Genomic DNA, 15,498 nt, shown 5'->3' with positions numbered 1-15,498 from the left:
ATGTGACTAGAAAGCACATCAGTATAAAAGCAATGCCAAAAATCTCCCCTTAACCCATCATCAAAAGGCACAGATCCATACAAATGAATAATACCCCTTCTTTTATGCCCAGCATCTGTTAAAAATATCAAAACAGGCAAATTAAACCCCTCTCTCGCCCAGCCTTGTCTTTTGTTATTGTCACATGAGGCAACTCCTTTCCATGTGTTTTGCCAATTTTCCTACTCCCTTTTCATCAGAATGTCAGAAGTAGCAACAAACAAAAAAGAACAATGGCAGAAAGGCCACGGTACTTCTCTGTGCTCTCTCTGGAGCAATAAGTGCATATGGCAGGGAGGGGGGAGGATTTCCCTTTGCAGAAGGACAAACAAGCCTTTCAAACATCTTTGGCAGCTCTTAAGTTAACACACACTTAGTATTATCCTATAACCATGTGGGGAAAAAACTGCAAGGCCAAAGGGCACATCAAAATACATCAAAGGCTGAAGAGTGGCCATGGAGTGCAGCTTCCCTTTCCCTAAATTACAGGGGTGAAAAAATAGAGCTCTTTAGCTTTTCTGTCTTGTCTGGACCAGAAAGCCAGATGCTGGCCAGCCCTGCCTGGTTATGAGATAGAGCTGGGCACAGCATCAGAGAGGAACTGAGTGCCTTTCACACCAGTCCTCTTGTGTGCAGGGTTAGGGAGAAGAAGAGTTTCAAGGAGACAGAGGAGGTGGTTCAGAGGGAGGTCTGTGGTAGGTGAAATGTGATATGAACAGAGATGCAGGCGGGAGGCTGGAGGCCAGCACTGCGAGCAGGGACCACACCACTGGGAAGAGACACATGAGCTGCAAGAAACCTCCCAGTCTCGGTCAATAGCTGCATTTAACCTCAAGCCCTATCACTTCTGTTTTGCCATGGATACCAGCACCCGTTTGTATGCCTTGACCCGAGCTTGGTTTTTCAGCCATCATTCTGTGACATGCTGGTGTGGCCATGTGTGGGCTGTGTCACCCCACACCAGAGCTGCTCTGCCCTCCTTATGTGGAGCTGCTCAGTGGAACCTGTATCCCGCTGAGTGTCCTGCCCTCTGTCACCCCATTCATCTCCCTAGGTGCAGCTGAGCTGGGTGAACATAGAAGGTGAGACCACAGAGTCTTCAGCCATAAGCATGGGACAGGGATGAGGCCTGTAGAGAAGCTTGTGTGAGGGCAGAAGGCACTGGCAGCAGCACAACGGATGCGTTAGGAGGAAGACAGATGTTTCTGTACAGCTCCTCTGACATCAGTGGTATTAAAGGGTTTTGAAATGCATCTCTGGAAGGAACCAAGGGCAGATGCTGTGAATGAGAGTGGGTCATCTTTTGGATTGTTGTTCTTTGAACTTTTTTGCTCTTGTGCCCCGAGAAGACACCCTGAGTGATGTGCTGAGTGCATGGGACAGCCGGGCAGGGAACAGATCCTGGGTATGGGTGGGATGCTGCCATCGAGGTGTACATACACTGTGCTGCAGTTGTGAGGCTACAAGTGCAGTGTAAGCAATGTGAAGAGCCTGCCCGGGTCACGTAAATAGCTGAGCCCAGAGGAATGCAAATGGGCTCTGTTCCTTCTCTTGCCTCCAAAGGAGAAGTTAAACAGAGCTGAGCTCCTCATCTCCTCCTGGCACAGGACCAGGAGATGGGAGCAGCTATGAGTCACAGGAAGCAGGTCTGTGAGAGGACAGGTTTCTGGTTACCGGCCACTGTTTCTTGTTCCCAGGCTGAGGTCGAGCTGAGCAGAGTGTACTGACAGTAGTGGCACCTGTAGGGACAGCAGGGCTGGGCACTGTCCTGGCAAGAGGTGCCACAGGAGTGTGACACCTCCGGCCTCACATGGAGCCCAGACATCACATGAACAGCTCTGCTATCCACCACCAAGGTAACTCCTACCCCCAGAGTCTCAAGTTGGGCAACACCATTTAAGGTACCAGAAGTGGAGGCTCTTTGTGAGCCTTTCCCATTCTGTCTGTGCTCCTGGCTTGCAAAGCCAGGCCAAGAGCAGTCCCAGAGGTGCCACTTGGACCAGGCACTAATCCTGGCATCCATCTTCTTCCAGCACCTTCAGAGCAACTTCAGCCTCTCCGGCTACAGGGTGCTGGCCCGCAGAGTGAGGCAGTTAGGGGCTGTGTCATGGGAATCTAGGACAGACAGACAGGGGCTCAAAGTCAGAGTCTTGCTCTTCCCAGAAGCCTCTGAGAAGTTCTGAGTTCATCAGGAACAGGGAGCTTTTGCAAAATGCAAGGAACAGCCTTTCATCATTCACAAAGCCAATCCCACAGTGGGACATAGGAATTGCTTTAAAACCAGCTGGGTTTATTTTTAGGGTGTGAAATGGTTGCATGATGCAATTGTGTGAAAGAATAGAACGTCCAGAAACAGTGCTGAATACCAACCTTGCCTGCACACCCTTCCTTTTAGCCACTGGGAGGCTGAAGTGGCAGTTGAAGTGATGTTACTTTGCAGACCATCTGCCTCCCAAAGCCTGGCGGTGGGATGGGTGGTGTCTGTAAGTGTTCTGACAAGAGAATTCATCAGGGGCAGTTACTGAGTTCTTGGTTAGAGCTGTACTACCAGTACCTGCTCAGGAAAAGGGCAGAGAGAACCTGCTATCATTTGAAGAATTCTTGTAGCCCTTACACAAGAAGTATTCCACTGCTTCCAGCTTCCTGACATAATTCCACTGCCCTCTTACAGTGAGGTGCATTCAAAGTTTATTTTAAGGAAAGCTTGTTTTTTTTTAGTGATACAAACCCCTCCCAAGCCTTTACACTTTCAGCACCTTGGCTGCAGACCTTGTAGACATACTTCTATTGATTTGTGCCTGTAACAGCAATAAGCAAGATGGACAGTACTGGGACATGGGTCCTGCTGCCCGTTGTATCACACTTAAGGAGACACCTTTTCCAGCATCCCTCTCTCTGCTCCACACTGCACAGGATTGGAATGCTGTCTTTTAACTTTGCATGTCTTGATGGTAGCCACTTCCACTAGGAAAGTTCTCAATGCCTAAATCAGTGCTTGATGCCTTCTGGCTGCACAGAGTTCTGTCTGCAGGGCAGTGTTCATCCCCTACCTCTGCACCATCCGAGTAGGCTTTTATCTGGGGTCCAGCAAAGCAGAGTTGAACGCAGCACACAGGACCTTGGTCTTTGGTGTCTGAAAGCTCTGGTATTAGTGCTGGTCACTGCAGTTTTACATCCCAATTTAATCCTTTTGTTTAGCACCTACAGAGATCCCAAATGCATGCTATACCCTCTACAGTTTCAGTGTCTACATGTAACAGCTTGCGTACTTCATTCACTGTCTTGGGCTTCTCTGGAATACCCCTCTTACATTTTTGGCTGTTGCTATAGTTCTGCAAATACCAAAGGATAATTTGCCTTGCCCTTTGGACAAAAGAGCTCTGGTATCTGCGTGACAACTGAGCTTTTTGCAGCAGGAATAGCAACAGTAGAAATTACAAATAAAAGCAGATTATGCAAAAATGGGATTTAAGAGAGCTCGAGCTCAAATTCCTGCAGTTGCCCAAGAGGAACACTGATGTCTCACAATCTATTTAAAAGATCTTTCGCTAAGCCACGTGCCACAGAAAGAGAATTAGCAATAACCTGTATGACTGCTTATAATTTGCTGATATAATCCAATGCTATAAAGATATTGCCTGAGCCAGGGTGGCCAGATAGGGTTTTAATTCACTGACATCACCAGATCAGTAGCTGCCTGCTGTTCACAACTGCCTGCCTGCCAGACTTGAGTGCAGGAAAGACTAGAAGTGACACTTACAAAGCGACCAGAGAGCTCTGGGACTGGCTACAAGCAGCCAAGCAAGCAGAACTCCTTCTGAGGTGGTTACCTGCAGCAGAGAAGATGGGCAAGAGAACTGGGACATCAGTGTGCACTTCCATTTGGAAAAACAGCCTATCTGGAGGAGAACAGGGATGCACACCTACAGGGGCATTTATTGTGTGCTAACTTTAAGGATCAGTCTCACCTTTTCTATAAGGAAATTGTCTATAAAGAAATGCCAACAGACTGTGCTGCAAGAAAATAATCTTTTATTTTGTCTGATAAATAGCAGGATGGATGTCAAAGAGACAATAAAATCCTTACAGAGTTACTGTTAAATTCGAGTTTTTGTGGGAGGTTTTATTATTACGACACTAGTAGTTTCTATAATGTTTAACTTCTGTCAAAGAAGGAGGTGCCTATTCAGGAATACACAACCCAGGCTGCAGTACAGGACTTAGCAGGGAGCATGTTTAGGTTATTACTAAAGCAAACAGAAAAACCTCCACTCATAATTGCAGAGGTTCAATATTTACAACAGATTTACATGTGCAGCTGCTATCTGCAGAGCACTTTTTTTTCTCTAGTGAAAATGAGTTCAAATTCCTCCCAAAGTCCTCTAATGATCAACTCTTTCAGTAGGTAACATTCCGTGTACCAGTGATCTTCTTAACCCTAGATACAGGGTATGGATATTTGTTATGTATTTTTTTATTACACAACACTTTTTATTATGCATATAGATACAGATTTTTTAATCTCTGTGTGTGTATATATATATATATAAAATCTATAAAGAGCTGTAAGACTGATCTGATTTTGCAATGAGTTAAGAAAATTAGGAACCAGTTACAAACAGCTTTCATGTTAAATTTAATTTGGGTGTTTTTCTGAGTTTGCCTCAGATCTACATCTTTATATTCATAAAGGGGGAGGATCCCTTTGATTCTTTTTGCTGCCTTGTAAAAGGCTATCAGGAAACAACCTCTAGCAAAAGTCTATCTGGGATTACAGAAAGCTCGCAGCTCAGTTCACTTTTACCTTGGATGGGGGTTACCCAGAGGGAACAAAAGGAAACCCCTTGTCACTGAATTGATGGACAGATTAAAAATGTACCTGTTCACAGGACAACATCTTTGATTAAAATGTCCCAGAAAAAACAAAGGAAGCTAATGATGTGCTTTTAGAAAGTCAGTGACTGATCCCAGTTCCATGTATACACACTTTCAAAAAGCAGAGACTACTGGAGGAAACATTTAGAATAAATGAAATGGATGAACTGGAAATGTAAAAGCAAAAGAGTGAACTTGTCTGATATACACTACATTGTTGTGATCCAGTTTCTATGGAGGCAAACGGGAGCAGCTCAGCTGCAAACCTCCTCACCTCGGCAGGGTTAGCATGCTCTGAAAGATTCCAAGCTCTTACCTGGCCTTGTTTCCTGATGGAAAACTAAAGCACCATATTTTTGACTCTGGAATTTGTGCTTGAGAACAGCAACATCCCCTGAGGCACAGCTGATACTTTCATTATTCTTAATCAGATCTATCTCTTCATTCCACCTCATTCTTTTGAGTTTCCACTGAGCTTGGTAGCAGCTTGCCTTCATAATTTGATCTATTTCTTTCAGTTATAACACTCGCCTCATGATTAATTCAAGCCTTGAGTGATAAAAATCTACTCAAAGCTACTTGACTTGAAAATGAGAGCAAAGGTTGTCATGTTTCACTTGTGTAACCTTAACCATTCCTTTCACTCTGGTGCCAAGCAGACATTTTCTGTGACTGACTCTACCTTCATTTTCCTATCAGCCCTATATCAAAGAAACTCTTTCATCCCCCAGCTTCTGCTTGATTTGTTAATATCCAGACAGTCCCCCACATCCACACTCCCTTGGGTTTATACACTGGAAAGCTACTGCATCTTCTGACCCTACAGAGAATACCGCACCGCATGTTGCGCTTGCACACAGCCACAGTGCTGCTTTTCAATCTGTGACTCACCATTTTCCCTGGAAACATTATTTAGAACAGCCCTGTTTAGGAGTTTTTAACAATTTCCAGCTTTTCAGATGGCTTCACTGGAAAGCGGGGTCAATCTAAGCTCAGGACAGTAAAGAACAGCAAGAACACTAGACCCTTAGGGCCACAAGAATTACTCTCTTTACTCCAAACCAGAAGAAAACCCAGTGGATTCCAGATTCTCACATAGATCTTTGGTTGACATGCTCTTTCCCAGATCTGCTTTTAAAAAGATTCTTTGAGTTCTAAAATAACACTAAGGATCATTTCCTTTCATCCCCCCCCCTAAAGCAGCAGTGGCAGCAAGACCCAAATCAGTAAGCATAGAGGACAGGCTCTACCATCCCCTTGGTCTAAGTCAGGATGAGCAGAAATGTTGGTGTTAATACAGGGAGAAACAGTCATTGGGTCTGTCCTCTCCTCTTTGTCATGTATGAGCAGTTCCAAAGCAAAGCCCTCATGCTGAGGACAGGAGGGCTGCAGAGCTCCCATGGGTGATGTGGACAGCCATAGCTTCCCATTCATAGGGTTTCCAGATGTCTCCAAAGACACCACAAGCTGTGCCTAAGGTTCACCATACACTTCAGGGAGCTCCCAGGAGCAAGTGGCTCCAGTACAATAAAAACATAGATGTTCTCCTGAGAGAAACCTCCAGTACCTCTCCACAGTGCACTCCTTTTGCCCATTTCCTGGTGCTTTTGGGCAAGAGTCCAGACTGACAACGAATGAAAGGGAATTTTGCTCTGTGACCATTCAAAGGAAGGAACGGATACAGCACTATAATGTTATCTTGGTTTTGTCAGCCACAGCAAAGCACAAGAATGCAGCATGTTCCCATAGAAAACTCCAGCAGATGACCAGGTTAGACCCTCTGAGGCTACTTTTGCTGCACAGAACTCCACACAAGGGGCTGGAAGCCATGGTGTTCCTCTTCATCCTACTGTTGTGTCTGTGCTGCCCTCGCTGCCATCCCTGGTTACAGCAGCTGGTCGCTCCAGCAGGGACAAAATTCTTCACACACACTTCGTTCCTGCTGGACTTCAGAGGCCAGGCAGGCACGGGACCACCTCCAGACCCAGCAGCTAATCCTTTCCTAGGAGATGGCTATCACAAATACAAGCAGCAGCAAATCCTGTAAACCCTTCACTCCTGGCTGCTTTGCTCCTGGCAACCAGGGAAATACATTCACCACTCCCAATCAGCTAACGCTGGGCAGCCAGAGCAAGACTGAACCTTGGAGGTGCCTGCACTTTTGGGGGATGTTGGCAGAGGGCTGTTAAGAGCTGCAAGCTCCTGTGAGGCAGAGAAATATTGGAGACACATCAAATCCCTACAGGCATAGCCGGACCCTTAGAAACAGAGGGTTTGCTTATTCCCCGCCGTCCTTTCTGGCACAGAATGGAGCCTTTTCTGCAGAAAAGAGGAGGAATGTCAGAGTGATTGCAGGCGATGCCAGGAAGGGTGCGAGATGGGGCCCCAAACGACACGCTCAGCACAAGCGTCTGGCTCCGGCTTGCGAGAAGCCCGGGCTGGGAGGGAGGTTTTAACGCATTTTTGCCACCAGAAGGCAGTGGGGAGCTGCAGATGTGAACAGTGGGTGTTGAGCAGCACCTTCCCCTGGGAGAAATAGCAGAGGGAGCCTCTCCGTCCTCTGTGCCTGGTTATAAGCGCTCTCGTTCATCCCGTTTAGCTGTCCTTAGGAAAGCACAGGAGGCTGCAGCTTACAAAGAGAGTCCCGCTATCATTTTATTTGGAAAACAAATGTGCATCAGCCTTTTTTTTCTGAGTAACAGGTGTATGAGAAATAAACCCATCAGAATGGGAAGGTGAGGATGGTCTCACAAAGCTGGGATGCAGAAGCAGACACATTGGTGGTGCTTTAGTTGGGAGTGTTACAGCCCCTCCAGCACATCAAGCCGTGTCCCGCCTGCAAAGGGAGGGATCCCAGCCTGGGAGGAATATCCAGCTCCTTGAGCAGAACATTTCTGTGGCTGCACAGGTCAACCTCCCGCCAGGCACGTTTAGGTCAGGAAGTATCCCAATAGCAGAAGGAAACAGACATTGCTGTGTTTCTGGCATGTGAATCCAGTCCTGACGAGGCAGTGGAAGGGAGAACCACTGGCCAGGCCAAGGGACGGTGCAGGGACCGGAGATGCTGGTGACTGCAGCTTCTGTGGGGACGCTGGTGTGTGCAAGCTTTAGTTTGAAGCTGGCATCTGGAATCAGCTCTTAAGTAATTTCCATTTATAGGGAAATATTTTCACCTGATTAATGACAAATTCACAGTCTAACTGAGAAAGGGACATAGATCCACAGCACTCACAGACATACCTTATCCCACTATCTGCTGAAACCCTCCTGGGGTGAGCACAGGCATGGAAAACCCCTTTGAGCAGGGCTTCTGCAGCTCTGTTGTTGTTTTTGGAGAGGCAGCTAAATGTGCACAGTCACTGCCCTGCAGCTCCAGTGTGTGACCAAGTGGTTATTAGGGATACAGAGTGTACATGGAATCCTTGTTGGCTGGTTGCAGTGGCCACAGTGCAGCTGTGCCATGACTCTCCCTGTGGGTTGTTTCTCAGAAGCAAGTCCCTCCTGCACATCACTGACTTACAGAGCCTGTGACGGCAATTTTAAGAGGTTGCCAAGCTCAGTTTTCCACCTGTGCCATCTACCAGAAAATGATGCTCCATAGCAAGGACTTTCTCAGCCCTTCTGACTGATAGTGGAGTGTTTCAGCATGAATTTACCAGCAATTACATTGGGCATTGGAGATTCAATGTCACAAGTTGTCCAAGCATATATACATCTGTGCTGCTCCTAAAAAGGCCAATCCCACTAATCCACCTATGATCAAACCACGTGTCTTTTAGCTGATTTGCCTTCAGCTGGGACAGGTGCCCAACTCCAGCCATGGTGCAGCCACATAAGCACAAAGGAGGAAGCCACATGGAGGGTGGCACGCTGGTAATACAAAGAGAAACAGGCTCAGTATGAAACCACATGGAAGATTTAAGTGGAAACAGTACAGAAGTGTGAAAAAATAAAGCTCCAAAGCCAGCATGCAGGCTACCAACCACATCTGGGCTTCCATATTCCTTAAAAGAGAAGAGTGATGAGGGTATTTTGATCAGACACAAAGGCCCACCAAAATAACTGAAATATTTGTCTTCTGTGATCCAGCTCTCCTGGAGCTGATGGTTGTGTGAGTGGTGCATCCAGAGAGGTCACCAAGTTAAATGCTGTTAATTCCCTGTTTATTGACTTCAGATAATTGGGATTAGGAGGGACCAGAGTTTCGAGGCAGCCTTGTGCTGTTTACATGGCATGTCAGGAATGCAGCTCCTCTACCATGACTTTTGCCTGTCTTTTAAGAAGAGAGCAAGGTGCGGAAGGTAGGCTGGTGCCGAGGGTGAGCACTGTGCTGCAGCCAGCTTCATTACCCCAGGGCTGCATGTGGTCCCAGATGCCTGGCTTCTGGTGTGAGGCTGGAGGCTGAAGCCAAGGGGTCAGTGGGGTGCACATGGGGGGCTCCTGGGCAATCCTGGCCATGGGATCTCACTGTGCCCTGGGGCAATCACATGTTGGCATGGGAAGCTTCCTGCCTTTCTTCATAGTCAGTCCTGGCTTTGTCCTTCCTGTCTCTCCCCTAAACAATGAACCCATTTACCTCTTTCCTTTCTCTCTGTGATATTCTACATGTTAATGGAATTTTGGTTGCTATTCATTGCACCCCATCAGTCTGTCAAGACTTAAGACGTTTGGAAACTTTACCATTGAGAATTTAAAACGGGTTTTGTTCTTCATAAAAACGAAAAGCTTCCTTGCAAAACAATTGCTTCCAGATAAGCAAACGGACCAGTGCTGAGCCAGAGAGCCCCGGGCTGGCCACATGCAAGGAGGTACTGACTCACAGGCACGTTCTGTGTTGCTGTATAGACACTGTTGTAGAGGAAATACAGAGCCGTGAGCAGCTGGGGGAGAGCAGCCACTGTCAGTCACTGTCAGCCCCTGGCTGACCTGAAACGTGAGCTAAAGTGGAAAGACCTTCTGTTTCAGCACAGTGTTCTCTCTGTTGGCCTTATAACACTCACAGCCCTTCTCTGTGCTCTGGGTCTCATTGGGCTGGAAATGGAATGAGCATTTTGTCCTTTGAAGAAAAATCTGGGAATTGCTGATGCACTCAGGACACTAAGGTGGTGGTGGACTACTGCTATTGCTGGCAAGCCTTTAGCTGATTGGGGTTCCTGTGTTTGCATCTGAAGGGTCATCTGCATTGCCCTTGTAACTCCTCTGCATGTGTTGCAACTATGCTCAGATAAAAATGCCTCAAGTGTGAGACCCTCAGGGAGGACACAATTCTGGGGATAGCTGAAGGCCGCTCTCAAGCAAACCTACATCTGCTCTGTGAAAGAAGTGGTGGAAAGGGGCACAGTGGAAACCAAATGGTGTCCAGAGAGCTAGTGTAATGCCACAAAAGCTGCGTACAACCCAGGGAAACCATCAGGGTTCCCCTGTCTTATATCCAGACCAAACTTGCACCCATTGTCTTCAATAACTCTGAACTTCTGGATCCTGGAAGTTTTCTGTAGAGTTCCTGTTCCCAGGGGCACTTCCTAACTTGTGTCAATGGCGTCAGGAGGATCTTCTACCTCAGTGCTGTGTCTCCCCAACTCCTTTCATCTATCTGCTAGTGCTCTGCTTCTGGTTCCCTGTTGCTTTTTCCTCTTTCTTAGGCTTATCTGCCTCCTCTTATTACAATTAATCTATAACACTTCCAAAATTTAGATTTCTTAGCTTTGAAAACAGCTGGTCTTTAGTATTTCCTTTAGATACCTAGCCCTCCATTTTGATAATGTCAGTGTATCTTTTCTTGTCCTTTCCTCAGGCGTGCTCTCCAGAGATGTCACTGTAATGTGTTTTCCATGAATAGCAGGGAGCATGGACATTGCCCATATGGAGATGTGAGCTTGTCTTCCCTCCTGCAGTTCAAAGTTTGAAAGAGCAAAAGTCAGCATTCTCCTGCTGGTCGTCTGCCTTGGCTGCCTGCTATCTGTCAGTGTGGTGTCACTAATGTCCAGCCAGTCTGACCTGCTTGATTTTCCACTCACTTCTTGCCAGTTTTACAGAGAAGAATGAGACTCAGAAGATGGACTACCATAATGCTTGACATGCAAGGAGAGCACTGGCGATGTGGCAGTGCCCTGCAAGGATTAAGATTCAGAGACTGAGGTTAGAGGGAATTCAGAATGGAAAGCAGCAGCTAAAAGTGCCAGAGGTTTTTCTGTCTGGTAACAGTTAGGGCAAGAAAAGTTCCCCAAAATACAGTTATTCAAAGCTGTGGTTATAAACTGAGGATTTATAAACTTACAAACTGAGGATTGCCTCTCACCCCTGAATTCTGCCTGTTCGGCTCATCACACTGCCTTCCAGAGGTGTGTGCCAAAATCAGAGAACAAGTGTTTAGCAGTGGAGCAAGGCAAATCTCTTGCAGCAAAGCCTGAACACACCTAAACTGTTTTCCTTGACAATATTACGTTTGCTGTGTGGTATCTGTCATTCATCCCTCTTTGTTTCAATGCCCCTGCCCTGGCACTCCGTAGTCTAAAAATATCACCTTCTAGGCTGCCAAAGCAGTTAAATCCATGCATGTCTCTTCTGTTCCCTTTATCACACTTTTTTGGTTTCCTTTCTGGATTATTTCCCTCTCTTGTGTTGATTTTGCATTCCTTTTATCTAAGTTCAAACACCTCAGAACTCACAGGGTAAGGTATGCTTTTAACAGCTTCTAGTTTTTTGTTTTAACTTACGCTGCTCCCCACGATGACAAAGCAGCACAGGCAGGAGCAGGCTTCAGGGCTGCCTGCCTGTGCCATGATTCAGCAGGTTGTAAAAGGAAGGAATGTCTTCTCTTTTGGGAAAGGGTGGGAGAAAAAGGGAAGCATGTGGGACAGGCATGTGTGTGTTTGACTTCCCCATGCTTATGTGATTGCAGCAGTATTACACTGTCCTGAGAGTTATGTTGCAGTTAACAACCTGTTTCAAAAGAGGGGCTTGAAAGATATTTAGTGGAAAAATAGATTTTTGCCTAGATTGAGGAGGAAGCCTGCTATATTATACTGCTTTGTTACCATTTGAAGCATTCTTCTGTGGTGTTTTTAGTTTCTCATTTAAAGCACTTGGTATCTCCTGTGTAGCCTGTCTGTCTGCATCTTCTGTCTCTGGGTGTAGCTCAGTCAATGGGGAGGTTTAGGACCCAGCTTCAGTGCTTTCTGAAAAAAAAAAAAAAGTGAGTGTTTTATTCCAAACTTCAGTGTAAACAGGGATTTGCTGATTTCATTTCTGCTGAGCCTTATTTCTGACCGCCGAGGCCCTGCTTGCATTGTCCAAACACAGTGGAATTTTCAACTTATGTTGCTGACTCACTGCATGAACTCAAAACAGATTTATGTTTAGAAAAAAACCCCAAACCCAACCTTTATCTTTCTTCCTTCTTCCTGCCCCTCCTAAGCAGTATTGAATTTGGTATTCCTACAGAATACCTCCTATCTGCTGGAACAGGCTGCGGCCCACAGACCACACAGAGCTTGCTTTGAACTGGGCAGTTCAAATACAACTTTCCATTGAACTGTTCCCAGCTGGAGCAGCTCAGATACAACTTAAAAGTGATGTTGCTGATAGGGTAACAGGAGCCTGCGCTCCCCATTGAGGGTCCTTGTTCATTGCTGTCCCATGCTGCTCTATGTGTGCAGCAGGAGGCAGGGACTCACAAAGCTTCATCTTGGCCCTGTGCACACAAGTTACCACCTTTGGCCTCTACTTCCCAGTCATTACAGCAGGGACAGCTATTTCTTCATTCCCCTGCACTTTTGTACTTCTTCCATGTATAAATGTTCAGCATTTACATGTTATTGCACCTCATTAATTCTGGACATAACAGCATAGCGTAAATCTTTCCAATATTACAAGGCCTTTAAACAAACAGTTGCCTGAGCGGCACTGCCATGTTCTTAATGCATTGGAGTGTTTGTATGGCTTTCTTAAACCCTCAGTTAGTAATTGAGCAAAATACACTAGGTTTTGATAAATGCCTATTCAAAGACACTGAATTCTGCATAAACAGGAGAATTTGAAAAACCTCTTCTAAGGAGCTAATGATCGTGCAGGCACACATAAAGGTGACTTTGCTGTTTAATACTGTGGTGCTCAGACACAGGACAGGCAGTGACCTCCTCAGAGCTCCGGGGCGAGGCTCGCAGCACCTCCAGCTGCACGGGCAGACCCCGGGCTCCTCCGCCGCGAGGGCCGAAGCTAGGCCAGCCCCTCGGGTCCTGCCTCAGGGCCGGCAGCAGTAGCGGGACGAGATCCGCCCTCAGCCCGTCCCCGTGACCCGTCCCCGCCTCAGCGGCTCCCGCCCGCCGGGCTCTGTCAGCCACCGCAGCGCCCTCGGACGAAGACCCGCCGCGTCCCCGCCCACCTCTCAACGGCCTCCCCTCAACCAGCCAATCACCCAACACTTCCTGCAACCCCTCCAACCAATAAGAGCGCTCCACGAAGGGCAGCGCCGTTGGGGCGTGTTTTGAGGCGGACTGGCCATTGATTGGCGGCAGCGTGAGGCAATCAGAAAGCAGGGCTGGCGGCGGGGTGGGCGGGGCGACACGCTCTCCGCCAATGGGGAAGGCGGAGAGATGTGGGCCGGGGGCGGGGCTGGCGCGCGGTAGATAGGCGGGCGGTGGCGGCCGGCACGTGACGGAGGTGAGGGGCGGCTGGGGGCGCTAGGGGCTGCGGCGGGTGAGTGTCCGTCTGTCCGTCCCCGTCTGTCCCCGTGTCCCCACAGCCCGTCCTCCGCCGCTGCGGGCCGGGGCAGCTCCGCCACCATCGCGGTGCGGGGAGCGGGCCCACCGCGGGGCATGTCGGGGGATTGGCGGGGTGAAGCGTCGGGGGTAGCCGGGGGGTGTGCGGCGGTGGCGGCGGGAGGTTGCTGGGCCCTGGGTGTGGCAGGCGGCGGCAGGCCCGTGTGTGCGCCGGGAGCTGGGGTGGGAGGGGCGGTCGTGCCTGGGGAGGGCCCCGCGGCTGGGCTGGGCATGGGGCTGCTGCGGCGCCCGTAGGCCTCTGAGAGGTTTGACGGGGAGCGGTGGGGTTTCTGGTAAGTTCTGGGACCTCTGGGATGGGGAGCGGCGTGTGGGAGGGCCGCGGCTGGAGCGGGGCCGACGGGACCTTCGGTGCTCCCCCTCCTCGATGGGGAGCGGCTTCTGTGGGGAGGGAGGTTGGGGTCGGAGGTGACTGTGGGGTGGTGTGGGTTTTATCTGGCTGCTTGTTTTAATGCCGGCCGCTAACGCGTGGAAATAGCGTTGAGCTCCCAAAAAATGCTCACTATGAGTGGGAGGCCCCGCAGAGCTTGGAGAGGAGGCGGGTGTGGAGCTCAGCGTCGGGCCTGGTTCGGGCTGTGCAAGGGGAAGCAGAAGTCTCTGGAATGGGGGAGTTGAAAGTGCAGAACTGAAGGCCCAACAGGTGAAGTACAGACGAGCAGAGTGCAGCAGCAATGTCTCAGGGTTTGAGGGACCTCAGTTCATGCTTTGAATTTTACCACACAAATATTACTTGTGTTGGGTGTCTTCAAAATGGTGTATAAATGACATCCTGGTCTCATTTTTGTCTGAAGATTGTATCATGTGCTTTTAAAACAAACAACTCCACACCTTTGAATTAAAGCATGCATAGCCCGATGCTTTCTTGTCTGTACTGACTCTAAAGAGAGAACTTTCACGTGCAGTTTTGTGGTTAAGAACTTTCTAGGCTGTAGAAAGGGAAATGCTGCAGGTGATGTGGTTGTGAAGGGAGGCAGACATGGATTAGCAATAGTGGTAGTACTAGTAAAAGTCCAAACTTCTTTATTCTTAATGTTAACATAATTGATGCTGCAGTATTTCTGCAGAGCATTATGGAAAACTCTCTGAAGCTTATTTAGAGTATGTTAGATGTCTCAAAACTAGTCTCTAGGAATGCAATGTATTTCTAAAAGCAGTATGATTACTTCATGTTGTAAATTAAGCAGAGCTGACATGCAGGTTTTTTGTGACATTACCCACTGTGGTTTGGGTTGTTGCTAAAGTATTGCAAGGAGATAGGGAACTATAATAATGTATGAGATAATGCAGATAAACTGATGGTTAAATGCAGGTTGAAATAGGCTACCACACATTCACTCTGATGCGCTTGAATGACTAAAAAAACCTCCTTACTGTTGATTTGATCACATTGCATGTTTATCCAAAACATGGAAAAGCTTTGGGTTGAACTCTGTGTTCATAGTAAGTATCAGTATTTCTAGTTAACAGATGGGAATGCTTATACAATTCACAGACATCATTACAAGCTATGTATAAGACACAGAACTGTTTCCTGGTATCAGCTTCTGTCCTAGGAAGCAAAGCCTAGTGTAAAGCAGTAAGAAGGCTTGCAGTCTCTGTTAGATTACCCTCTCATTTGATGTGCTGCAGCACTTCCCCCTAAGTAAATGAATAAATCCTTTACTGAGAATAGACTATGGTTTGTACTTAGCCCTGCCTTTTACTTCCTTTTCTGGGCTTTCATTTTTCTGCCTCTAGTAGTGATCATAGTGGCAGCCTGTTCTTGCTGGAATCAATTCTGTAGCAGGGCAAACTTAAATTGATTTCT

At 47.7% G+C, this 15,498-nt stretch overlaps 1 protein-coding gene across 3 annotated transcripts in view; it reads left to right on the top strand.

Moving 5' to 3' along the window:
• The window catches only part of LOC134173318 (calnexin-like), a 39,342-nt gene that overhangs the window by 8,648 nt on the left and 15,196 nt on the right, over positions 1-15,498 (top strand). The window contains exon 1 of one of the 3 annotated variants that reach the window (XM_062637190.1): positions 13,525-13,611. The exons of 1 other annotated variant lie outside the window; for it this stretch is intronic. The gene's annotated coding sequence lies outside the window, so the exon portion shown is untranslated. Of the gene's footprint in view, positions 1-13,524; positions 13,612-15,107; positions 15,132-15,498 lie in introns of those variants that run through there. One more of the 3 variants, XM_062637191.1, reaches the window with a different exon arrangement.

Source organism: Pezoporus occidentalis, unplaced genomic scaffold, assembly GCF_034315485.1.
Source record: "Pezoporus occidentalis ecotype Australia unplaced genomic scaffold, CSIRO_AGI_Poc_V1 ctg508, whole genome shotgun sequence".
In the NCBI taxonomy this organism is placed as follows: domain Eukaryota; kingdom Metazoa; phylum Chordata; class Aves; order Psittaciformes; family Psittacidae; genus Pezoporus; species Pezoporus occidentalis.
This window is presented reverse-complemented; position numbering and strand designations above follow the sequence as displayed.